This window comes from Bubalus kerabau, chromosome 1 (assembly GCF_029407905.1).
Source record: "Bubalus kerabau isolate K-KA32 ecotype Philippines breed swamp buffalo chromosome 1, PCC_UOA_SB_1v2, whole genome shotgun sequence".
NCBI classification, from domain to species: domain Eukaryota; kingdom Metazoa; phylum Chordata; class Mammalia; order Artiodactyla; family Bovidae; genus Bubalus; species Bubalus kerabau.
In genome coordinates, this window is record NC_073624.1 from 276,325,719 (window position 1) to 276,351,979 (window position 26,261).

The 26,261-nt window shown below is 42.5% G+C and overlaps 1 protein-coding gene and 1 long non-coding RNA gene across 9 annotated transcripts in view; one reads left to right on the plus strand and one right to left on the minus strand.

Moving 5' to 3' along the window:
- Positions 1–26,261, minus strand: part of EFNA5 (ephrin A5) — a 292,511-nt gene that overhangs the window by 216,452 nt on the left and 49,798 nt on the right. The window contains exon 3 of one of the 8 annotated variants that reach the window (XR_008708937.1): positions 9,229–10,431. The exons of the other annotated variants lie outside the window; for them this stretch is intronic. The gene's annotated coding sequence lies outside the window, so the exon portion shown is untranslated. The remainder of the gene's footprint in view (positions 1–9,228; positions 10,432–26,261) is intronic. 8 annotated transcript variants of the gene reach the window in all.
- Positions 9,996–13,347, plus strand: LOC129640730 (uncharacterized). Its single transcript, XR_008708938.1, has 3 exons — positions 9,996–10,120; positions 10,259–10,402; positions 13,217–13,347. It is a non-coding gene; the product is annotated as an uncharacterized LOC129640730 (long non-coding RNA).

A 26,261-nucleotide genomic window follows, 5' to 3' on the forward strand; every position in this document is an offset into this window, starting at 1 on the left:
TTACTACTGTTAATGTCATAGACATAGTAAATTCTGGCTTCCAACATTTAAAAAATCATTCGTGTAGAGAGACCTTCAATTATACAAACATTCAATCTTCACTAAGTCACAGCACACATTCGGTACACAAATCTGACCAAGAAGTCAATCAATGAATGTAAACCCAGCCCTTGTTTTTGAATAAAGCTAAGCCAAATAATGCATGGTTATTTGTAACACAGATTTTAAATACTCTGTGAATTCTCTCATTTTTTTTTAAACTAGAAAATCTGACCACACACAAAGAATTATTTAAAATGAGCCTTGAATACAGGAAATGAGGCAAACCAATGATATGACTTCTTTTAGATGGCTTTAAACTCTAAACTCCTTGGGGGTCAGGGGACCCCCACTCATACTCCTACCAAAAAGCTGTAGAGACAGAAACCCTGTAGAAGGGAAGGACCTCAGAGAGGAGACAGGGCCTTTTCCATACAGACCCATCAGCATAGGCGAACAGTAGGTGCTGAGCAGCAGTCTACAGCTAGGGAGGTGAAGGGACATCTCCAGCTGTGATGAAACCATCAGGCTTTCTAATGCCTCCACCAAAACAAGCCAGGGAGCCCTCTGCCATTTTTCCTGTGAATGAGTTCAGCCCATAAGCCACAGTGCAGACGGGAATAAACCAAGCTTCTTTGACGCATTTTTCTGAGTAGCCACAAGAAAAAGCATCAATGAAGCAAAATCTGTTAACATTTCACGAAACCAGCAGTGAAAAATTTTACAAGGGAAGTGGGAAACTGCCCCCAGAAGAAGTTGTAGCATGTGGCCTCTGTTCACGCCCCTTGTTAGCAGTTTCTGTGCACATTCCTTGTTGTCCAAGGATGTACATTGGCACCAGGTTTGAAAGAGCTCTGAGAGTGGCTGAGGGACCCTGACTGGGGCAAGAGATCCATCAGATGTATCTACATGACACTCCCTGCGTCAATCATCCATCCGTGACTGTCAAAGCAAGGCCAGACTGTTCTAGAAAGCTGCGCCTCTTCCTAGCCGAGAACCAGACTTCAGCATCGAGCCATTCAGTGGCTGTGCATCAGGAGAACACATCTGTTCCCTCTGGAAGCAGAGATTTCCAGCCAGTCCGCTCGATGACAAGTGGTCGAGAAGGCTGAGACTTCAGTGGGGAAACTGCTCGGTCTCTGACTCAAAACCCCACTTACTTTGCAGTTCTAAGGCGTGCCCACTTATTCAGACAGCTGGTCAACCTCCGCGGCCAACAGCTCCTGTTTCAGCTGCATATTAGAATCCCCTGGAGAGACAGCAAACCCACCACCACTCTGGCCTCACCTGACACCAACCTGACGCCAATCACACCGGGACTCTCCAAGGGTGGGGTCCCAGCACGCTCTCCCCAGCCCCAAGTGGATTCTAAACGTGCAGCCAGTGTTGAGAACCACAGATCTAGGAGACGTAAATGGAAAAAAAGAAACAGAACCAAAAAGACAATGCTGAGTGAAAGGCAGGCTGCCGCTGTAAAAGGACCCCCTCCTCATCAAGTGATTACAAACTTACCCTAGGTCTCCCAGGACAGCTCATGGCTCATCCCTCTCCTGACCCAGCCGGCACACTCTTTCCACCTGAATATCCTTTAGTTATTTATAATCCAGTTTGTTTGTTTTTTTTAAGTAAAGCTACTAAACTAGAATTATATTCTGCCTAGTAGACAGCCCTTGTTTCTTTTTTTAAAAAAAAAAAAAAAAGGTTATTTGTTTAGTAAAAAAGGATCAGGCAGAACAAGGTATGTGCTTGTGCTTTCACTGCGTTTCATTACTGGCCCTTGGAAAAATTACACTTGAATGGAGAAAGGGCGTCTTGTTTCGAATCATACTGGAAGCTTGGGTGTATCTGCCTTGTTGCTACAACCTGCTTCACCTGTACTGAAAAGGACAGCATTTGTGACAGTGGACGATCGTGAGGACCTTTTTATCAAAGACCAACCTGGAAAGTCAGGTGGACTGTTAAAGATTATGCGTACTGACACTCATTTGTCGTTACCTTCCAAACCATGAGATTAGATAAGTCAGCAGCGCTACCCCAGGCTGATAATGAGGGGTGGGCCTGAAAAGGCAGGGAGAGGCAAGGGAAGTGGAAAGGTGGGTGGGGGCAGGAGGGGAGGGGAGCAAAAAGGAAAAATGAGCTCGGTGACTGCAGGGTGTGACGGCGCAGGGTTTGCATAACCGTGCCAGCGGCCGTCATCACCACCATCCCCGGCCAAACCCTTCCACAGAGGCTCAGAGGTTGAACTTTTTTCAAAAGCTAATTTTTTTTTACAGCAAAACCCCAGTTAATAAAATGTTCCAGTAATCCCCTATCATTAAACTTTACTCCATTTGTGGTATGGAACTTCATTTATTCATATTTTTAGCTACGCAGTCAGGGCCTGCTAGCTTCCAGCCGGCCCCCTCGCCCGGCGCCCCCGAGACATGCCCTGTTGGGGGTCGCGGGCAGCAGGACCCCCGGGCTCTGCTGCAGATGCCGAAGCACCCCGCTTGAAAGGAGGAGAACACAAAGGAATGGGCCACGAATCGGATTCCCACAGGCAGACGGCACTGGGGGCTCCCCCTGGCTCACCTTCGTGCCCTGGATACGAAGGAGACTGGGCCGGACGGCGGCTGCGTGGGTGCACCCTTGCTTTCTGTACTGTATCTCGTATCATATAGTTTAATTTGTGTGATCTGTGGTGGGTGGACGGATGACAAGCAGCAGCGAAGCGGAATCCAAGAAAACATGGAAAAAGAAGGAAGTGGAGTTACCCATCCCCACTTTAGTAACCAAAGAAGTACATTATAAAAACCAAGATTGAACCTTTGGTTTAAAAAAAATTTTTTTTTAACTTTGATTACACAGTTGGATTGGTTTTTGAATATGGTAATAAGTATAACCTTTAGAGTGGAAGGCCAGATGAGCAGATGGAACCTCATTAATAGTGAAAAACTATTAATCTTCCTAAGAGGAAGAAAAGTCAGTCATTCTTTACAAAGGAATTACTCTGTACAGTGTAATAAAAGGCAGAACTCACTACACAACTGGGGGCTTATTATGAAATGGATATGTCTGATCAAAGCCTGGACCAGACCCTAATAATCAAAATCACCTCACTCGATCATAAAAAGCTTAACTATACCATTAACACGAAGATCGGCTGTTATGTATCACCATGTACCCTTTTAAACTCATCATTCAATAAATACCCTGTACAGAAAAAGCAGCGGTAACTCATTCTAGGGAAGATGCGCAGGGAAAATAAAATTACTTTACTATGAACTCCACTCTCTCCAAAACTGTAACACTTATTCAGAGCAGGACTCGCTTCTGAGCACCCTAGCCCCCACAATGCCACAAGTCACACCACGCCCCTCAGCCTGGACACTACAGCACCAGGATCAAAAGCCTAAGATTCTGGACGAACAGACCAAAATGTGAGTCCCAGCTTTGCCCCTGCTAGCTGTGTGTATTATGCGCAAGATGATTATGCCTTCCAATCCTCAATTCCCTAATCTCTCAAATGAGGATACACTCTACCCCAAGCACATTACCTACCAAGGAAAATGGTACATCAACCTGAAAAAGTGAAGGTGGGGGAAAGGGCACTTATATTTCCAGGTGGAAACAAGTAAGAAGACTTACGCTGCCAGCAGGAGATCATCACAACACTCCAAATGTTTATTTTTCTTAAGTTGTCTAGGCAAAAATATTTCCTGCTTTCCACTTCTGCTTGTCAAATCAAGACTGAGAAATAAAATTCAAGGGTAAGAAGTAAAGCTACAATTTTATTAATACTTAAAAACTATCTTGTTAGAAGAAAACGTGATTTTCCTAGTAGAAAGTGATAACAGATGTCTTTCCTTTTTCTTTTATTAACTTATCAATAATAATTTTGATCATTTGGAAGAGAGCCCAATCTCTGGCATCAAAGCGTTCAGAAAGTTATTCAAGTTGTAAAACTGGTCTCTAAGTGTCAGCAACAGGATATATGTAACTAGCAGGCTATGTCCACACCACACCACCGTCCCCTGTCCAGAGTGGACAAGAGAAAATATTGAGGAATCTGTTGTCACCACTGAGATTTTATATATTGAGAAAACCAGCACAAAGTAAGTCTTAAAGTGAAATCTCACTGGCACTTCACTAAGACAGATCAATCAAAAATTGGATCAGTGACAGCAAGACTCCAAGACCCAAAATCTGGCTCTGCCACTTATTAATTCAATGGCCTTGAGTAAGTTATTTAACTTCTCCCAGCTTATTTTGTCACCTGTAAATTAAGATTGATAACATTTCTTAAACTGGCGCAGTGATTAAATGAAATACAGTTAAACAGCCGGACACATTAAACAAAAAAAAAACAACAAAAAAAACTGTTTTAGAAGATAGCTCATTATTATAAAATTTGATTTAATATATTTTTTAAAACACCCACCAAAAAAGTTTATATAGTAAGGGGAATGAATGCTACTATTTTAATCCTTTTAAAGCCTAACATTAACTATCAAAGTGAAATCATAGCCTGTATAATATATATACACACACACAGCGTAAGGTATACAGGAGGAGACAAAGACAGATAGTGTACACACAGCCTTGTCTTGGTCAAATTTGGTTTTCTATCAGACAACCTAACAAATTCCAATGTAAGCTTCAACCCAGCCAACATTACTTGGAAATAGATTCATCTTCTGCAAAATTATTTCCTTCCACTGGCACTGACCCATCACCACAAACATCATTTAGGTTTTTTTTTCAGAGTGCTGAATTAGTAGCTGGATGCAAGAGCTGAGGAACATCTTGAAACCCAGCCATATTGTATCACACAGAATATAGCTTGGAAAAATATGACTTTTCACAAACAAAAAACTTGGCTAGAGAAGAGGGGAAGGGAAGATTAAAACAAAATATCTCCAAGTAAAAAGTGTAGAAAAGGAATTGAAACAAAAACACTGAGAATTAGGTGTACTCAAGTCTTGTGCATTGTTGCTGCTTCCAGGAGATGCATTTTGAATATAACAAGATGAATTTCAACAGACCATAAACCGGAGATTTTCAACATGATAAAGGGGAAGCGATATATATTCAATTTTTACAAGCACTGAGTGAGCAGAAAACTGAAAATTCTTCAGCTGCTGATAATGTGCTGATAGAAGTGCATCCCCCAACAGAATTCCTAATGAACTGCCAGAAAAAAATAAAGAGAGACAGAGAGAAGTATTCAACAAACTAGAGAGAACAAACGGTCACAGGACGGTAATGTAGACCTCTTAACAGTTTCCAGAGTCATTTTCCTATTTTTGAATAAGAAAATCTTTAAAGACCATTTGAACAATTTTTTTTAACCATTTCTAATAACCCTTGAGAGTCTTCAAAGACAAGAGCAACTCATAAAGTAATACATGTAGGAGATAACATGGAACATCTACCATTTCCGCTACGGAATGAGCTCCTTGCAAACCCCATGTGGGTGTTTCCCAGGCCTCACCACTATGCATCTTTCGGTAACACAGAGGGAAGACACGGGGCTTTTACTCACTCACATTTTACAGTCGAGATTCCTCTGTAAATTACTTAGCTCAGAGGAGGTGAGTAGCTTCCCTTACCAGAGTCTTGCCCTGGTCTCTGCCTTATTTTTAACATCTTATCCATAGTGACTGGCTCTGACACCAAACTGAGTGGGATACTAAATACTCCAAAAGGACAGATGGTAAGCAGTAAACTGAATTTATCCATGAATAGAGGAAATTACATTCTGGGAAAACTAGTTATGCTTAAATATAGAAATAGCAAGATTCATAATGGCCCACAGACTCTTTGTATGATGAGGAATACACAGAAAATGAAAAACCAGAGAATAAAACAGAATTATTCACTTGAGAAGTTTATAGCCTTTCCTTTGGGAGGCTATGAATTACAAATGCACCCACAAAGCAACTTCTGAACCCAAGAATACCTAGAGAACAACATATAAAAGGTATATAAAATTCAGAATTCAGAATCAGAGTTATGAACCCTCCCTGACCAGTCTATTATAACATTAATTTGTTGCTCATCCAGTTACATTTAAATTCTCGGTTCTTAAACTGTAATATAACACTTTCATTCCTTTTCTCTAAAGTAGCCAATAATCTAATTAAAATTTTAATATTTCATTGCATGGCAAAATACCACAAAGTTTAACTCTTTAACTCATATGAATGTAGAATGCTTATATTCACTGTCTTTTAGCTCAATTCTCTGACTTAAAGATGCACAAAGAATTAGGCATCAGTTAGGTTCAAATGAAAAACAGAACTCTGGATTGGGGGCATCCTGAAGTCCAAGACAAAGTTGTTTCCCTATTTAGTAAGTATTGTGGATATATTAAAGCAAATAAAAAAAAAACATCATGTTTACTCAACTTTTATAGCAGCTTATAAGGTCTACAAGGAAATGGGCAAGGAAACAGGATAAAGTTCTGTAGGCACATATCTGAAATGTGTGCACAAGGTTTTATATATAACAGCATTGCTTATATAGAAAATTACTGCCAGCAACCCAAGGGTCCACCGCTAGGGATGGCCTAAATAAATTATAGCACATCCATACAATAAAATGAAGTTGTAAAGAATAATGAATGTAGTGAAAATGAGTATATTACCCAAAGCAATCTATAGATTCAATGCAATCCCTATCAAGCTACCAACAGCATTCTTCACAGAGCTAGAACAAATAATTTCACAATTTGTATGGAAAAACAAAAAACCTCGAATAGCCAAAGCGATCTTGAGAAAGAAGAATGGAAATGGAGGAATCAACCTACCTGACTTCAGGCTCTACTACAAAGCCACAGTTATCAAGACAGTATGGTACTGGCACAAAGACAGAAATATAGATCAATGGAACAAAATAGAAAGCCCAGAGATAAATCCACGCACATATGGACACCTTATCTTCGACAAAGGAGGCAAGAATATACAATGGATTAAAGACAATCTCTTTAACAAGTGGTGCTGGGAACTCTGGTCAACCACTTGTAAAAGAATGAAACTAGAACACTTTCTAACACCATACACAAAAATAAACTCAAAATGGATTAAAGATCTAAATGTAAGACCAGAAACTATAAAACTCCTAGAGGAGAACATAGGCAAAACACTCTCTGACATACATCACAGCAGGATCCTCTATGACCCACCTCCCAGAATATTGGAAATAAAAGCAAAAATAAACAAATGGGACCTAATTAACCTTAAAAGCTTCTGCACATCAAAGGAAACTATTAGCAAGGTGAAAAGACAGCCTTCAGAATGGGAGAAGATAATAGCAAATGAAGCAACTGACAAACAACTAATCTCGAGAATATACAAGCAACTCCTACAGCTCAACTCCAGAAAAATAAATGACCCAATCAAAAAATGGGCCAAAGAACTAAATAGACATTTCTCCAAAGAAGACATACAGATGGCTAACAAACACATGAAAAGATGCTCAACATCACTCATTATCAGAGAAATGCAAATCAAAACCACTATGAGATACCATTTCACACCAGTCAGAATGGCTGCGATCCAAAAGTCTACAAGTAATAAATGCTGGAGAGGGTGTGGAGAAAAGGGAACCCTCTTACACTGTTGGTGGGAATGCAAACTAATACAGCCACTATGGAGAACAGTGTGGAGATTCCTTAAAAAACTGGAAATAGACATGCCTTATGATCCAGCAATCCCACTGCTGGGCATACACACTGAGAAAACCAGAAGGGAAAGAGACACGAGTACCCCAATGTTCATCGCAGCACTGTTTATAATAGCCAGGACATGGAAGCAACCTAGATGTCCATCAGCAGATGAATGGATAAGAAAGCTGTGGTACATATACACAATGGAGTATTATTCAGCCATTAAAAAGAATACATTTGAATCAGTTCTAATGAGGTGGATGAAACTGGAGCCTATTATCCAGAGTGAAGTAAGCCAGAAAGAAAAACACCAATACAGTATACTAACGCATATATATGGAATTTAGAAAGATGGTAACAATAACCCTGTGTACGAGACAGCAAAAGAGACACCGATGTATAGAACAGTCTTATGGACTCTGTGGGAGAGGGAGAGGGTGGGAAGATTTGGGAGAATGGCATTGAAACATGTAAAATATCATGTATGAAATGAGTTGCCAGTCCAGGTTCGATGCACGATACTGGATGCTTGGGGCTGGTGCACTGGGACGACCCAGAGGGATGGAATGGGGAGGGAGGAGGGAGGAGGGTTCAGGATGGGGAACACATGTATACCTGTGGCGGATTCATTTTGATATTTGGCAAATCTAATACAGTTATGTTAAGTTTAAAAATAAAATAAAATTTAAAAAAAAAAAAAAAAAATAAAAAAATAAAAAAATAAAAAATAAAGAATAATGAGCAAGCTTTCTGTGTACTGATATGGAATTTTCATATTTAAGTCTCCAATTTAAAAAGCAAGGTACAGAACAGAGGATATAATAAGCTCTGAGTATAACATGCTTTGAGGAAGAAAGAAGGGATTATAAAAATATATATTTGGATGTGCTTGTATTTGTACAAAAATGGAACACTCAAAATTCTAATAAAAGAGGTTCTCTCTACAGAGGATAGTGGGGACCAGGGGGAGAAAGGCAAGGGTGGAAGGCAAACAATATGTTTCTTTTAATATTGGGTTGATTTTTAACCTCATGAATGCGTTAACTCAAAATGTAAAACGTAAAATCAAGTAGAAGTTCTACAGACAACAGAAACTGATAGAGAATTTTTAATCATACAGTAATTATAAGGACTCCCCTGGTGGCTCAGATGGTAAGGAATCTGCCTGCAGTGCAGGAGACCTGGTTGTTTGATCTGTGGGTCCGTAAAAGACCCTGGAGATAGGAATGGCTACCCACTCCGGTATTCTCAGCTGGAGAATTCTGTGGACAGAGGAGCCTGGCAGGCTACCGTCCTAAGTATCACTGCAGTCTAGAAAGACTTATCATCAAATACTGAATGCAAAGTAGCTACCTATAGAGCACGTGACAAACTTTGGAGATTTGCTGAGGCAAGAAGAGTGATTGCCAGTGTATGTTTCCAGGAAAATCTTCCTGTAGGGAGCTTGCTGTAAAGACTCCAGCGAGAGCTCTCATTTTCAAAATGCATCTCCTAGGGCGTGCCTTATAGACACGCAGTAGCAGCAGCGTCGAGGAACACACCTGGAAAATCCTGAGTGTCCGCTAGAGCCCAAAGCAGCAGCCTCCCCTGAGGACTCTCCCCAGTCGCCTGAATAGGTTCCACACTTGCAAAAGGAACTATGAAGTCATCGGCCGATGGTGACTTCAGCCCCGGCTGGAGCGGCAGGAGGCTGGGTGCTGGCGCCCCTGGGTGCCGTCGGTGAGGAGTCTGGGCCGCCAGTGCTGGCCGGGGCTCCTCAAAGGCTACTTCCCAAAAGAAGTCGTCCTGCACCGAAGGTGACCAGAGGGAACTGAAGGCCAAGTTGACAAGACACGGATTGCAGGAGGTTCCCCAGGACTGCGGGAAGAGACAGAACAGTGGCGGAAAGCCGAAATGTGGGCAACTGGAATAGCAGGCGGCAAAGGGAAACGAGTATAAATTACATCTGGAGGATGATCAATGGGCTACAGGGTGTCAGAACCCAGGAAAGGAACTTGCAGCCTCTGATGAAGACTGCGTCCTAATGCGCTGCTGGAGCCCAAAGGCCAACTGTCAGCTGATGGTAATCAGCTCAGTTACTGAAAGTGTTTCCCTCTTAATACCCAAACCTAAAGTATGCTGACACCTGGTATTCCATCTTAAATTCGGACTCGACCACTCAAAGACTGCAGACAGTCAAGAGGAGAGAAATGACAGTGATCCAGATAGGGAGAGACCCAGAAGACTTAAAAGGATTAGAATCCCTTTGTCTATAAGAGTGAGAGCTGAAAAACATGATGATCAAGTTCTTATTACCCCCAAACCTGGGATATGAGACACTAAAGCAAGGAGTCTTCATGAAGCATGCGGCGAGCTTAGAGAACTCATTAACCCAGCAGGGGTTCATACTGAATCGAAAAGTGACTTCTAAAGACGAGTTCAGATGGTTTCATGGTAATACATTCACAATGCATTATTTCTAGAAATAAGCACCATTGGTATTATATGCCAAGGGAAGGAAGCTTTGTCCACAATCTTTTGGCCCTGTTGGCAAGCAAAGAAACTCATAATACACTCCTACCTCTATCTCAGCTTAGGTCCACTGACAAGACCAACAATGGGGAAATCTCAAAGGGAAAGAATGTAAACCTCAAAGCATAACCTGTGAGATGCACCAGGTAACTCACCACCAGTCTCTGCTCACCATGCCCTCGGCTACACCATCTTCTCAGGACTGTAAGTAAACGCCATTCTGAAAAGTCACCCTAAACAGATCAAGGGTACAAATGTAAACAAGGTTAAGAAATCTGTGTAATTCAATCTCAGGAAGACTGCAGAATGATAGGGAAAACTTCTTAGCTGATTTAGAGGATGAGGCAATGATCTTCTCTTTAAAGAAGAGTTCATACATTTGAAACACAGAAGGACTGAGTGACACTGAGGTTCAGGACATTTCCTAAGGGTGAGAGTGTGGATTGAGCTAGACACTGCCAGGCGCTCTGAGTTCTCTAACCCATGCTTTCAGAGTGTCTCCTTTTACTTTTGATTAGTACCTTTACCAAAACAAAAAGCGGAAAAAAACTAGACTAACTTGTGGGGGTAACCTGGAACCCTGATAATGTGACTGCACGCTGATGACTCATCGAGACAACAAACTCTGCATGCCAAAGTACTCATTAAACACATTCGATGTTTTCTCAAAAAGCTATGTTTGGGGATGGAGGTAATTCACAGCTTTCCAGGAACTTTTTTTCCCTTTCTGGCCTTAATGCATTTATTTAAATTTTCCTTAATTTACTGAATACTTCCAATGAGCATTACTCTGAATCTAACACTCCAGTTAATCTTGGGAAAGAGACGAGAGAGCTCACCAGAAGCAAAGAAGGAATGGGAATTTATGATCACTGGGGAAACGTGCGCTTTATTAATGGAATTCCAAGTAAAGACATTCAGTGTGAGTAGCCCTTTCACAGTCTCCATTTAACACAGGAGTTAAATTGGGAAAATCGACAGACACTGGTCCCTCGACTCTCGAAAACCCAGCCTTTTATAAAACGTCTGTAAGTCCTAATACTGTGCAGGGGCCAGGGGGCAGGGTTGGGCCTTCCTTACATCTAAACAGGCCTGTTAATGTATGTGGATGTGTAGTCCCAATAAATAACCCTTCCAAGAAGGAAAAAAAAAAGGCAAAGAGACTATTGGGTAAAGACAGAATTCAGAGCCTGTTAACTGCTTTTAGAAGGGAAAGTGGAATTGCTTCTTGTTTGGGGGTGAAAATTTCATCAGCAAACACAGAACATCACGAACAAAGCAAAGGAGCATTCAAGCAAAATAAACATGGCAAGCCAAAGCCCACGTGCTTTATGGAACAGGAAGGTGGGGAGTCAGACCCTCCCGGGCCCACCCCACGTCCCACAGGCTGGAGACACGAGTAATAACCTGAGTTAATTACAAGGAAATTCTTATCTGGATTCACCCTGAAATCCTTATACCACTCCTGGGTTATAAAGGGAAGAAGGAAAGAAAAACCAATTTGGGATTCTGGAAGTCAGAGCAAGTTCTCGGTGGTTTAAAAGTGGCAGAGGAGAAGAGAAACTATGAAGAGGGAGCAAAAAAGAAAAGAAAAATACTAATTAGAGGAGCACAGAGGCTGTGGGCTCTGGGATAAAAAGCCCTCGACACTGGCAAGAGGCAGGAGAGCCGGCCATCTGGGAAATATCATAAAAAGTCAGGCTAAACCTACAAGACCTCAAAGGCTCCGGAGCACATTCCAGTATTACCAAAGAGTTCAATAACTGGTGTTCTTAATGAGAGTCCTGGTTCATTGAGAAAACTCGCCATCCTCTACCGGGCCCCGTCTGGCAATGACTATGACATTTTAGAACCATTTGCAATGAGAGCAGTTATAACTGTTTCATTGTTTAAAGGATTAAGCAGATTTAGGCCGAACTCCTCCTTTCTGAACACCCTAGACGGATTAGTTAGTAGAGGAAGGTTGTAGTTTCAGATGTATCAACGTGGAACATTATTCCTTCTAGTGGAACTGAACCAACCACCCCCCACCCCCCTGCCCCCAACTCATCCTATCCCATTTTTAGCTTAGAAAGGAGAGAATACAGAGTTAATTATGATTCTTCCAGCAAATATCATGGCAATGTTTATCCCTTCCCTTCACATAAATTCACAGGCTTTTCTAAGTGACAGGCTAAATCACCGTCTCTGTTACATGAGGATTTACACGTAGCAGAGATCCACAGGCTGTATCTCGGGAGAAGAGCGGGTCCATTCTGCATGATACGTACGAACCAAGGGAGAGGTGCCATTTCAGTCACTTTCTTCCATAAAACGCAACTGAGTCACTTCAGTTACGGCTGTGACTCACTTCCTAACCACTGGCCTCCAACAACATCCAAAATATTCAATCGCCGAATCTGTCGTCAGTGTTTCTGTGCAGGCGTCCCATGCTTGGGAATCTGCGTTTGTTAAGAGGAGAAACTTTAAAAGCACACTAGACGCAGCATCCTTGGTGTCCCGCCACTCTACCTGTGAGGAGCTGTGACTTACATTAGCAAGTGAAAACTGGTAGGCATGAAACCTCTTTTACAAGAGCAAGCCAAAAGTGAGAGCAGAAATTTACTTGGTATGTACAGTTTTCCAAAGTGATGATTCCTGCCCATGGAACAAAGTGAGCTAATCTACTTTTCGAGAGACAATGACCTTTTAAAGCAACCGGTGATAGGTTTATTCCTTACTTTATGAAAAGACTATCAGTTCTTCAGCAGCATCACCAGGACAAGGTGATTTTATAAGGACTAATTCAGGTACTCCTTTTTCAAGGTGAAGCACACATATTTCTCACAGTATAGTGGACACGAGCCAGCAGTATTCTGCATATATGCAATAAAATTCAGATGACCAATAAATCTTGAATAAGACATTATTGGAGAGCTAAGTCTCTATGCGAGAACCGCTGTTCCCTGTCACTAACACTAATCTTAATTTTCTTTTCTTTTTTTTTTTTTAAACTGGACCAATTTCCCTTTTGAAAAGTCAGCAGACAAAGACATTGGCTGTGTGGATCTCATGCCATACTATCTCAGCAGCAATGTGAAATGCACAGGAACTGGAAAGGAAAAACAGAAGACTAGTCTCCGTGAAGGAAACAACTTAATTCAGTATTCTTCCTGCCCCAGAAGCATCTATCCTCAGCCTTACTATATTAAGAAGGAAAAAAACAAAGAAACATGGAGGAGGAAATACAGACATGAATGAAATACATAAGAAAGAAATAATCTAGAAATTTTTAAAAATGAATATAATTAGTGCAAGTTGCAATCCGCCAGAACACAAATCTGTTTAAGTCTACCCGCCTCACTCCCAGGCTTATTAAAATTGAGGAAGAATATCAGGGGAAGGAGTTGGGCATGTCTGTGAATTTTTTAAACACCCTAGATGATTCCAATTGGTCATCCTAGGTTAAAGTTGCATATCTATTCAAACCACAGTAGTCCACTCACTGGTTCACAAGCTCCTTTATTTGGTCAACTAACTTCATGGAGTGCTTTGTTGAGAGGTATTTTGATAGGCCCACTGGCCCCGAAATGGATTCAGACTTTGTTCTAAATCTCTCACCGTCTACAAATGGGTGTCTCCTTCTCGTTCACAGGCACCTGCCAACCAGCGACCTAACGACAGTGATCTAAACTAGCAGAACTAGTTAGTTCTTCACGACTGTTTGCTTTCGCTCAAAGAGAGCTACAGGGCGAAGGGATAGCGCTTCCACTGGGAGGAAAGCCATGTGGGACAAATTAGGTGCCGCTCTAAGATTTAAAAGCTGGGGGGGAAACAGAGCTAACTGGAGGCAGCTGTTAGGATGTGGTTTCTGTGTTTATATTCTTCTCCTTCCCCCCTAAAGCCTCTTATGGGTATTAGGCAGGAAAGCATGCATATGACCCTTTGGGGGGAGCAGGCGCTCTTGACTCTACGTGGGGCCACAGACCGTAACTCAGCCTGAGACCCAAGTTACCTGCCAGGAGAAGGCAAACTCTGGGAAACCTTCATTTGATAATTAAAAAAAAAAAAAAAAATCTTCTAACTAAATATAGCCATATAGTAGAAAACTGCACTGCTGGAAGATAGCGGTCACTCTGCAGGAACAATAAATCGGAGCTAACTGGAGATTTAAGACTGACCTACCCGTCTGCAAACAGTACTTCCTGTTGCTGCTGTGACCTCTGCCCTCCTCTCCCCCAATTCCACCTTCAAACTCTCAACCCAGGATTTCAGCATGGCTCATTGCCAGCACCTTCCTCCTTTCTTGGGTGCAAAAGTGGTCCTGTGGATCCATACATATTTCAAGAGGCTTTGACTTTCAGCTTCAACTGAGAAGTAATGTCACATACTATTTAAAATAACACAGAGAATGTATTGTCCCTCCAAGCACCTCCCTTTCGCCTGCCTGCCCTGACCTCCCTTCCCTTCAATATTGTCCTCAATAAGGGGCTTTCTTTCCTCCGTGTACAGCCAATATGGGGAACCCAGAGGAAGTGGGGGGAAGGGAAGGATTTCTGCTTCTCTTGGCACTGAATGAAACGGTTTCCAGGGGAAAGCATATCGCTCCTATTTTAATAAAACTCCTGCTTCCTATATAATATCACTCAGGTCGCTTCAAGGTGGGAAGGCGATCAAACACAGAGACACGAGCGGGAGGCTACACCTGTGAACAGTAAACCACACAGCCCCCAAGCTTCAGGTCCACTCAGAGCACGCCAGCCCTCCCTCCCGCGCCCCAGCCACTCAGAGCACGCCGGCCCTCCCTCCCGCGCCCCAGCCACACAACGACCGCGACCCAGCGCTGCTGTGTGCCCAAAAATAGCTGCTGCAACAACTTAAGGCAATGACGTCACATTTTACTTAAAAAAAAATCCTTTTACTTTTCCGAGCTCTAGTCTTATCACCTGTGTCATAATGAACATCCATCGAAACAGACTCTTGCTGGCTCCCAGGACTGGCTTACACCTGAGTTTTAGTGCAGCCAAAAGAACAGACTAGAACAGTGTTGGTCTTAACACTTAAAATAGCTTTCATCTTCCCAATGGAGGGTGAATAAGCAGATGAATCCCTTTGATTCACAGAGGAAAACTTTTATTCCTTCCTCTGTCCCTCCCTCCCATCCATCCATCTATCCATCTTCCTGTTTTCTTTCTAATTGCTCTGGATACTTCAGCCCCTGCTACTCTATCCCGATCGGGGACACACACACACACACGCATGTACAACATGTGCCCACGTGACCGGCAGCGTGATGTGGCACAAGTTTTACCTGAACCACATACTGGCTCTATGAGTTTGGCCAGTTACATAGTATCTTCAAAACTTTATCTTCCCCGTGCCTAAAATCAAGATGATAATTCTTTGCTCAGAGGACTAGCAAGTCATGGCCCAGCACAGCGGAAGTAGGCACTTTATAAATATTAGTTCCCACCTCTTCACCTCTCCCCAAGCACACTGCACTAATATTCTTTAAATATCGACTTTACAGATCAATGGATAGGAAAAGGTATCTTCTGGGGGTTGCTGATGCTGGGGAAAGTCCCCAACTTTTTCTCCAGTGCCACTTTTTCTTATTTAAGCACTTCTTACCCTTTCTTTTGTCGATCTGTATTCTCATATCTGTAGTAGATTGATATTTGCTTTGCTTTTCTAATCTTGCATTAAGGTTAGGAGAGCCAATATACTGTAACCACGTTAAAAATAGATGCCAATTTTAAACAAACCTATAAATATAGTTATCCTGTCATTAGCCTTGACTTTTAAAGCTGTGTTTGAAATGTTATATATGTCCTACAGCAGTGAGAAGCCAATACAAAAGTTTATGTCCTAAGAGATTGTCCGCAAGTTCGAATAAAAACATCTTTGAACTAGACTGCTAGGACTAGTAACATATTTCAACACATGAGGAGGAGAAATGGAGGAGGCCCGTGATCTTCTCTGACCCCCAGGAGGGGCGTACACTTGCACACACTTAAATAAAACAGCGAGCAGGCTAGCCGGCTCTCTTCTGGGGATGCCACTACACTCATTTCTTCTCAGTCTCCAAACATTTGCAGTAGAGTTGAGGCCAGTTAATCGATATCTTAAAAAAACTGTTTTAAGACAAAACTGTCTATTTCACTTTCTGGTCATTGAATGTACAAACTTTTAAAACTAATGATTTCCCCCCACCCCCACCCCGGGGATTTCAGGTTTTACTAACCTATACTACAAAATAATAAAAAATAATCTATTGTGACATTTAAAATCAATACGCATCATGACAGAGACTGTGATACCTGGAAGCTGAACTTGCACCTTTTCAGCTGAAAATTCAAAAGTTTGCCTTCTTTTTCTTCTTCACCTCTCAACAAAGTTTGTCCGGGGGAGGAGGAGAGTCGGGGTGGGAACACAGGAGGGCAGAAAGTAAAATATAAATGAACCTTCGGTGTCAAAAAGCGGCCTCACAGGCTTAGCACGAATGGCCCTTATCTAGGAACAGACCTAGAGTGGACAAGCACACTCATCCCTGGACGCCCCGTCTCCCTAACAACTCCCCCATCACGGTCTCCCAGAGCCGCCACCTTCACACTCAGATGCAGATAAGCTGTCAGAGCGTGCAAGTCCAAGCCACCTACGATCCACCTGCTCACAAATTTCCCTGAGTTTTTGTTTTTGTTTTAATTCAGCACCGCAAGAGGAAAATGGCGTTCAGCAAAGCCATCAGGAACACAGACCCAGCTCTTGCCTGAAGAGGGCTGGCAGCGTGCACCTGAGTGCCGCCGCGGTTAATTCAGAGGCAGGGCTTGCACTTGTAATAAAGAACGTCGCTTGCACTGAAGCAAAGGCTTCAGAAGCTAAGCGTCTCGTGCCGGCCTCCAGGTGTCTTGTCTGCGGCTCAAAAGACCCACCACTCGGCCCAGTCCTCAGACGGCTGGGCACCCCGCCCCCGGGTCTGTGGCTCCCTCTGCGCCCCTCTTGAGCAGCTGTGATTAGGAGACTCCATTGAGTCAATGACGCAACACAACCAGGGCGGACCCCCAGCCTGCGGCCTCCTCGGCGATGTCAGCTTCAGGCCGCGTGCACGGCAGGAAGACCCCCTCGGAACGCAGGCTGCCCCTCCGCCTCCTGCAGACCTGCGTCCAGACGCTGGGCCGCGTGCAGGACAGTCTTCCGGCCTGGCTGTGCTCGCCGAACGTGCCCTCTGCAAAGCCTCCTCCTCCTCCCCCGCCGGCCTCTGCGCCCGACGGCCGTGAGCAGGGGGGTCCCGAGAGGGGGCTCCCTGCACAGGACACGGGGGCTCCGGGCCTGGCCCGGCCGGAAGAGTGGGAAAGGAGGCGCCGCCAACCTCCCCTGGGGCGTCCCCCGCTGCTGGGGGGACCCGGCCACGCTCCGACGGGGCACCCCGTCCTCAGAGGGCAGCGGGGCCACCGTGGCACAGCACCCCCTTGTCTGCAGGGCCGCGGGCCCCCCGCGCCAGGCTCGGCTGATTCCAGAAGTTCGGCCAAGACTTCAGTCTGTCAGTGTCCATCCCTCCAGCCAACAGATAACTTCACTGGAGTCTGGAAAGCTCTTCTTAAATTAACCAAGCACCGTGCCGTCTATCCCGGCCGGACGCCGGCTAACTGCGCACGCAAAGCCTCCCGGCTCCCTCACACAGGGAGTCCTGGGTGTGACAGGCCTCCTCTGGCACACGGATGGCACACGTTCAGTGCCCACCTCTATGCAGCTACGATAACTCACAAAAGAAAAATAATGTCAAATAATTCAGTGGCTGTTCAGTTAAGTAAGCAGGAAACTGGAAGGACCAACTACAAGTACTTAGTCTAATTAAAAGGGTGTCCTCTCTAAATGTCTAACAAAAGGTGCCTGGGTGCTACCGTTCGGACGACGGTGTCCTTTTTTAATGCCAGCCTTCGGTATCCCGCAAAGTGAGGAAAACAATGCACATTTACTATCGATAATTTGCATTCCTGTGATCAACAGGCGCAATCCGTCATCACGAAAATTACCCATAAAAGTGGTGATTAAAACTGTCTGCCATGCCAGCCAGTCTGCCCCCCTCCCATCTTCCCTGGCCGCCTTTGCTCTCTCTGCCCTGGTTATTAACATGAGTGGCAGGAGTAGTGGATCCACGTCAAAATGAGAGAAAATAATTCCTAAGCCGACAAAGGGCTTGAAACCCAGCAAGCGCCCCAGACGCTGAGCCATGCCACGCGGGGGAAGCAATATCACCGCAGCCCGCCGGGGGCCCCCCAGGCTGTGTGACTGCAGACGCCTCACCTCCTGTCCACGGCGCCACCAAGAGAGCTCAGCAGAGAGAAGGGGTCCCTGCGGGAAGCAGCTCCCCCTGAATCGCCCTGCTTCCCGGAGCCACGCGCCTCCAGAGACACGGCTGTTCGCCTTCCACCCCAGCATCCCTCCAGCCACCCGGGTCCCTGCCGGCCGGCGATGAACACCGGACGCCAGAGCTGTGCCTCTTGAAAGGTCGCGATAACAAATCCAATTTACGATTCTCAAAGGGACAAAACCCAAAAGGTGCACAAGTGGGGGAAAAAAAAATGTATTATCGTTTTAATTTTATTCATCAACAGGATCACCTCTCATTTAAGAAGCCAGCCTAGATAGCACTGTTCAACAGACTGCGCAGGGTGGGGGGGGCAGAGGGGACTGCATGGTGGTGGGGGACCCGGGGGGAGGGGATGCCACCTGTCCTTCAGAGTCGAACCCGAGTTAGATTCTCTTCCATTATTTGCATCCTTAAAATAGTCAGATAGCTAGAGGTTCAAAGGGGCACAAAGCAGTACAGTACAGCCGCCTTCTTTCAAAGGGCCGGAGCAGCGATTCCAAGAGTTATTCAGGTCACAGAGAAATCACACTTCTTTATGCATCTCTAAAGAACTCAGAGTTTTCCATTTTTATTAGCATTATTATAATATCGAAGGTTTTCAGGCATATCATGAGAGGAGCATTTACAGAGAAATGCTGAAGCAGACCAACCGCCTCCCGTTCTGAGCTTCCAAAGCCCGGCAGACATTTTGAAAAGCCTAATAAACACATTCAGTGGCAGGGTCGTGTTAATTTACTGATACATACAGCCAAACACTTCATGGGAGGAAGCAAATGACCAGTTATTTTTGTTAGCTACGAAGACCCAACACTGATACTTTGTCTTTATGAAGGCAAATTTTGGGGGGAACTAACCCTCCATTTATAGAACTGTCATATTATTGAATTGTCACAAAAGCTTCTTTCTCTTTTTTAATCCCTTCTTAAATTTTGCTCTTGAAAAACTAGAATTTCTTTTGATTTTTTTTTTTAATGCATGTGATGTCAAAGTCCCATGGTTCTGATATAAATTCCATGAATGCTGGAAAAAAACGAATACGATCCTGTCACCAACTGCTCCTTTTATTCACGTGTCTCCTGCCCTCCGCCTGGCATTCTTTGGGGCGGCCCTGATCTTCCCGTAGAGGCACTGAGGCTTTAGGCGCAGATTCAAAGGTGGGAGACCAAAAAGGTCGTAGAGCAAGCCGAGAATATTCCAGCAATGCAGGTTTCGATCTTTGCTATTTCAGTGTTATTCCCGCTGAGCCTTGCGTGCCAAGAATACCGCTGGTGCTGTTCAGAGACACTCATGATGACTCAATGGAGAATCAGGAAACCTGGGCACTTAGCTATGCGCCTATTCCCAATGATATTCTGTCTCAACTCATCTCCATCCTCATAGAAACATGAAAGCGGGGCAATGACAGATATGAAGCCCAGCATGAGCTGCCTGGCAGAACTCTGCCTAGCAACACAGCTTTATCACTCCACCGCGCATAGGAGGCCAGAGTCCACGGGCAAGAATAATGACATAGAAACTGAGCCGGAGACGCCATGGTTTAAGGAGAAGGCTGCAAAAATCACATCGCGGAAGACAATGTTTGAAGCAGGCTTACCCTCAATCCGGAAGTACAAATGCAACGTTAGTAGACATCTTAACCCACAATGAACCAAATACTCAGTCAGTGGATGCCTTTGTTGCTATGTAAAATCACACGCTACGTGCAAAAACCTAAGGTTGGAATCATTTCACAGAAGACAACATAAAACAATTTGCTCACATCTTGACTTAAAGCTGGGCCCTGAGCGCAGAAAAAGGGGGCTGAGCATTCAAATTTTGTACACAAGTATACTTATATTTCCTTTATTCTGTTTCATCGATAGGCACGTGTGTCCAGAAGATTGTTTTTCCCTTAGTTTTTTTTTTCCTTTAAGAATTCTAGGTTCTGACTGCAGATATGTGAAGAGGCAAGACGCAGCTCGAGCTTACTCCTTCTTTTCAGAGAGAATATGGCTTCCTGCAGCTGTAGTCACACTGGGCTCGCATTAGTTACAAAGATAAACACTGGCGAGTGAGCAAGACGGGCATTGCTTAGCCCTGGAAAGGAATTAAACTAGTTAGCTTAATGCAGCCTAAACCCACATCCTTGACCTAAATGAGTAACCGAAAGCACTGTAGAAGCAACCAAGGAGTGAATGAATGTGCACGGAGCAGTTATTTCAAATCATTTTCTCTGCCAGAATTCATTTAAAGAAACTGAATGGGTAACTGCTTCCGAACCCAGTGATGCAACAATTCCGACAGCATTCCAACCTGACATTAGCATAGGACGGGAAGTGAGGAGTTAGGGATGATGAACAGATAGATATCCTTCAGAGGCTTCTATTCTTCTCAGAAATTAAAAAGAATTTTAACATAAAATTTACACGTATGAAATATCGTCATTCAGTAGAGAACCTCAAGTTATTTTTGCTATGGCATATGTTATATAAACACCTACATGAAAATTACTTCAGGTTCCTAGACTAGAACTATGTTTCTCTTACTTATTTCCTGTATTTCCGAGTAAGTAACTTGCACTAATAAACATGAAACTTGATTAATCATAACTTTCATGATACGTATAATGAGTTATAGCAACATAATGAAATTGCGCAGAATCAGGAAAACACATGAATCACTGAGGAATGCCTAACAAGGCTATCTTCACTATGACGCTCTGGGTTCTTACAACCAGGAAAGCCTCTGTGTTTTAGAACACAGAATCATCAACAGCCCAAGCAAGCGAAAAATCGGCCCAGAAAGTGAACATTGTCTTTTCAAAACAGAATTTGAAATAACTGTTTTAAAAAATAAAAGCTCATTCAAAATATTTACCTTGATTGGCCCCTCAACCTAACTGGTAACCGTTGAGGTCCACACGGAATTAGTACTAAGAAGTTAGCAAGGAGAGCGTGCTCTTTGTTTAATCAGGATATAGATGCAAGGAGAAGGGCTTACTGCAACGCACAGTGAAGGTCTGGAACAAAGCTGTGAGCAGCTCTCCAACATAAAGGCCTCAGTTGTGATATTCCCGTCAGCCACTTTATTAATACAGGGGAAGCCTACTTAATGAACTGCTGAGAACCGAAGAGAGCCACTCTGAGAATACATTTTGTGTTTACCAGACTGTAAAATCTGCAGCAAGATCCCAGAATCCTCTTAGATGAATAAAAGTTAAAGGAAATAACCTTCTAGATATACAAACCCAGTAGCAAAATGGGGAATAAAACAAATTGTTTCCAAATAAAATTTCTGAAAGACTCATTGCTTTGGCAAAAGCCACAGAATTTGCTTCCTCATCTAGAAACAGTTATAAAGTAACACAAACAACTAAAGATAATTTCCTAAAAGACTTGAAACCCTATAACTTTAACCATTTTCTTTTGCAATAAAAAAAAATAAGAAAGATGAAGGTAAACCTTGGGAAAGACTGTGATTTTGTTTCTTTCATTAACTCAGCAATATAAACTTGAATTATATCACTAAGTTTATTTGCTAGTTACTCATTTCTAAGTGTCTTATACTAATAAAAATAAAATCTCAAGTGTTTTATAAAAGTAACGGGCCTGGAAAAATTGCTGAGGGTATCTTTTTTAATATCATGTAAGTTTCTTTTTATTTTCATGCCCTTGGGGTTGAAGAAATGACATTCAAGTTATTAACTATAATGTGACCAGTGTAATTACTACCACAAAATTAAAATAAACATAATCTTCAAGATGGTTCAAGTTTCCTAAAAAGGAAGAAAGCACTGAAAATTCCCTACAAATTGGTGATTGGATGGCATAGTATGACCCTTGCTGTATGAACTTCTGTTCTCTATTTCTTCCTGACAGATCTCACTTTTACAGTGAAATAAATTAAAAACAATTTCAACTGATTGATAGCTTTTTAAACACAGTGTACCTTGAAGGAAATCATTTACATAAAGTATTTCAAGAGTTACATTGCTAAGTTAAAAATCAAAGTAATGACCCCAATAAGAGATTCCTGAATCGCTAAGTAATTTCAAATAAATGAAAAGAGAATGAAAGGCATTTTTCTCACTGGATGATAGACTCCTGATTAAATCTTCTTCTGACACTAAAGTAGGCCTTGTCGTTCTAACAACTCTTCATTTCAACTAAGGTCATCATGAAAAGAATGATTATCAAATAAACCCAATCAGAAAAGACCTCAAAAACTTTCAGGGCCTCCAATTCCTTAAGATTTCTAGGCATCCTGATTGACAGTCTTGTAAAACATAAGGGTAATTAAACTGACATGAAAATCATTACCCTGTTTAAATCCTAAGAGCAGTTTATCTAACCTTTTGATCCTTAGAGAACGCATAGTCGTCTCAGCACCTGTTCCTAGACACCATCCTATGACCTTCATAAAAAGATTAACACCCAACTCTCACACCCTGTATAGTTTACACACATAATCCACGACCCCCACAGTATCCTGGCTACACTAATTACACAGATAATGCTTCTTGCTGAAACCGGTTCAGGGCAACTTCAGTCTCCTCCCTAGGCATGATGTAGAATGGGGTGGGACTTCCAGAAGGAAACTTGGCTATGGTGAAATGAAATAAAACCGTATTTTTAAGCTATGAAACACTGAGTAGTTAGCATATTCACTTGGTGTTGACAGTATTCAAATTTCAAGTGGTTTCATAAAATCAGGCAGTGTTTTAAAGACTCTTAAATCATATACAAATTACCATCGAATGTAAAATCTGTAATTATTTTTAAATTGCCACTGAAATGTACTTGTAAAAGTAAATAAGCTAGTCATACATGAAAACACTTAGCTTTCCCTGGCTTCCTCCCAGGCAGAAAGGTGCACAGATCATTTATCATGTGTCCACTTATAATTCCACCTCATTTTGAAGGCAACACGCATACGATCTTCAAGCACCTGCAGCTGATTCTAGATAAGGCTCTTTTCTCCAGTAAAGACCAGATACACTCACATGAATTTCCTGTGAGGTTCCAACTGGACAGATATTCTCTCTCAAAAAGCCAACAGCAAAAAAACCTGTTGAATATTTGTATGCCATTAAATCAGGAAAAGCAAAAATCCCAGGGGTATGATCAACAAGCCTTATCCGGAAGTTATAACATTATGAACACCATATTTAAATGTTTAAACAACTCTTTAACTTTTTAAAACGAGTGATACAAACAAAAGCTCTATGTGCAGAGACAGCTCAGATTTTATTGCTGTTTTCTTTTTCTACACAGGATTTCACTTTATCTTGTTCTACTTTGCATGAAAACAAATTATTCAGGAGCAACAATGTTTCAATGTTAGAAAATACCTATGTCCACCATTCAAAAAAAAAAAAGTATCTCCTAGATTTTCATGCAAAATGCATAGAGAAAAATGGCCAAGTCCTGCTTTCTCAAAAAAAAAAAATATTGCCACCAACCTCTCTTACTTCCACTTAAAAAAAAAAAAAAACCTTTAAATGACAAGGTAATCTCAAATTTTAAGGGGCACCTGACTGACTCGTCAGGCCTAAGTGGCATATTAACTGCACTCGTTGTGGTAGCATTGGAGCCTCCGTTTGTATCACTTTGATGTCCCCTCCAGGGTTTCAGTCTTCTCTCTTGGAGCTCAATCATGCTCTGTTCGTACATGAGGATGCAAGAGAATTTCTATTTAAAAATACTTTGGGGAGGGGGGTGTCAGGCACTACTGATTGAGAAGGCATTCCGTGATGATCCCTATTTTCAGTTAAAACGCGCACTTACAGTTTTGGATTTAACACCCCTGCCTTTGCAGTCAGACAGTCATTTAGCTGGAGTCAATCAAGCGTGTGATTAGAAATAATAACTCACAAGCAATGAATTCAAAAAGATTAGATCTTTGCCGAAATGCACAAGTACAGCATCCCATTATGCATCCTTTCCTCTCTGGTTTCTAGAGAGCAGACCAAAAAAAAAATTTTTTTTTAGCACTCTAAAAGCTGGCTTCTCTTAAAATCTGACTAATAACTTTTCTATTCCATGATCAGAAACCTCAACCACTTGGAGATATAACCAGCACAGGTCAAGGTATCTCTTCCATCTTTTCTTTTCCCCAGTTATGCCAAGAGCCATAGACTGAATGGGTCAGAAATTAGACACACTTGTATCTTATTTATGTAGAATAAGAGAGCGAGCATGGCGAAAACCCAAGGATGGTTAACTTCCAAAACAAAAGAAAATCACTTTTAAAATTAGTCTTCAAATTACCTATCACTTCCGAATCTAATACTTTATTTAACTAAGGGGTTAAAGAGGTAATCAGAAAAACTGTGTTTAGATTTAATAAGCATGATATTGAAACCAATAACCCAAGTTCAATCAAATCTTCCCATGTCAAACCTTTGATCAAGTCAAAAGGATTTAATCTCACTGAGAAAGTTTGGAGAATTGAAGTGAATTATAAGATTTTATACTATGTGGTGCTTTGTCTTTAATCAGAGCGCATATAACTCATAGTCAACAACTTTAATAGTGGAGATAATGATTTCAAATGGCAAGAGATTGACAAAAATGATGAATATTTTGCTTAGAATACAGAGTGGATGGGTTGATGTGCCTTCCCAGCTACACTTGGAGTAGGCTGTTCCACCGCAGCACACACTCATGACACTAACATAATTCATACAAATGAGGAGAGCAGAAAGCAGCCTGGGATTTGACAAATTTCTGCAGATAATTCCCAAGGCTGAATCAACCACATGTGGGTAACTGAGAGCTAATGCAGTGTGGGAATATATATGTCCACAAGCACGCTCTTAAAAAAATTAAAAAGTCAAAAAGCTCCTCTGTTTCTATAAGTTAAAAAAAAAAAAGGAAGAACAAGCCTTGTTTCAGTTGCTAATAGAAAGCACTGCGCCAATGAAGAAACACCTTAACATGTGGAGCGGTTATTTGCATCAATGCCAGCTCCTTGCCATCAAGATCCACTATACTCATTTCAAGTCATAGTCTTTACAAAGTGCCACTGAGAAACTTAAAGGAGCCAACGCTTTTTATTCAACAAGCACACTTTAGATTTTTTTTTTTAATCCAATTATTCATTTGGATGACTTTGGGTACTTCTGACTACATGTGAGAATAGCCAGATGTAACACTTTCATTCTCTTTCAGGAGGCAATTAGGCGATCAATTTCTACCCCTCTGCCTGTCTTCACGTCCAAGGGCAGTAGGCACATCAGTGGTCTTGTGTATGAAACTCCGACCTACCATTACTGCACTTTCAGGAGCCAAATCGAAAGGCTTTTGCATCTCTCTAGCTTTAACCCAGGGAAAACTAACCCTGACTCAGCTGCTGTGGCCGCTTCCTACCCTACCTTACCATTACTTTTCAATCCATAAGAAAGTGACCATCTCTCTCTCACATTCACATACCTACACACGATCTCCAAACATAGAGAAAATGGAGCTGGAGCAGTTTAAGTTTCCATTCAAGACACATTCGTCTACTACGAACCAGATGTCAACCACTGCACCAGAAACTGGCTCAGAGGTTAAAACCACTAACACAGGTGTTTGCTCTTGGAAGTTTACCTCCTAACCTGAGAAACAGGCTGAGTCACCTCCAGCAACATCACTGCCACACTATACTCACAACCTCCCCAGCTACTGATCCGCAACTTCAGATCTTACAGGGCTGTCTTGGTGGCTCAGTTGGTAAAGAACCCGCCTGTGA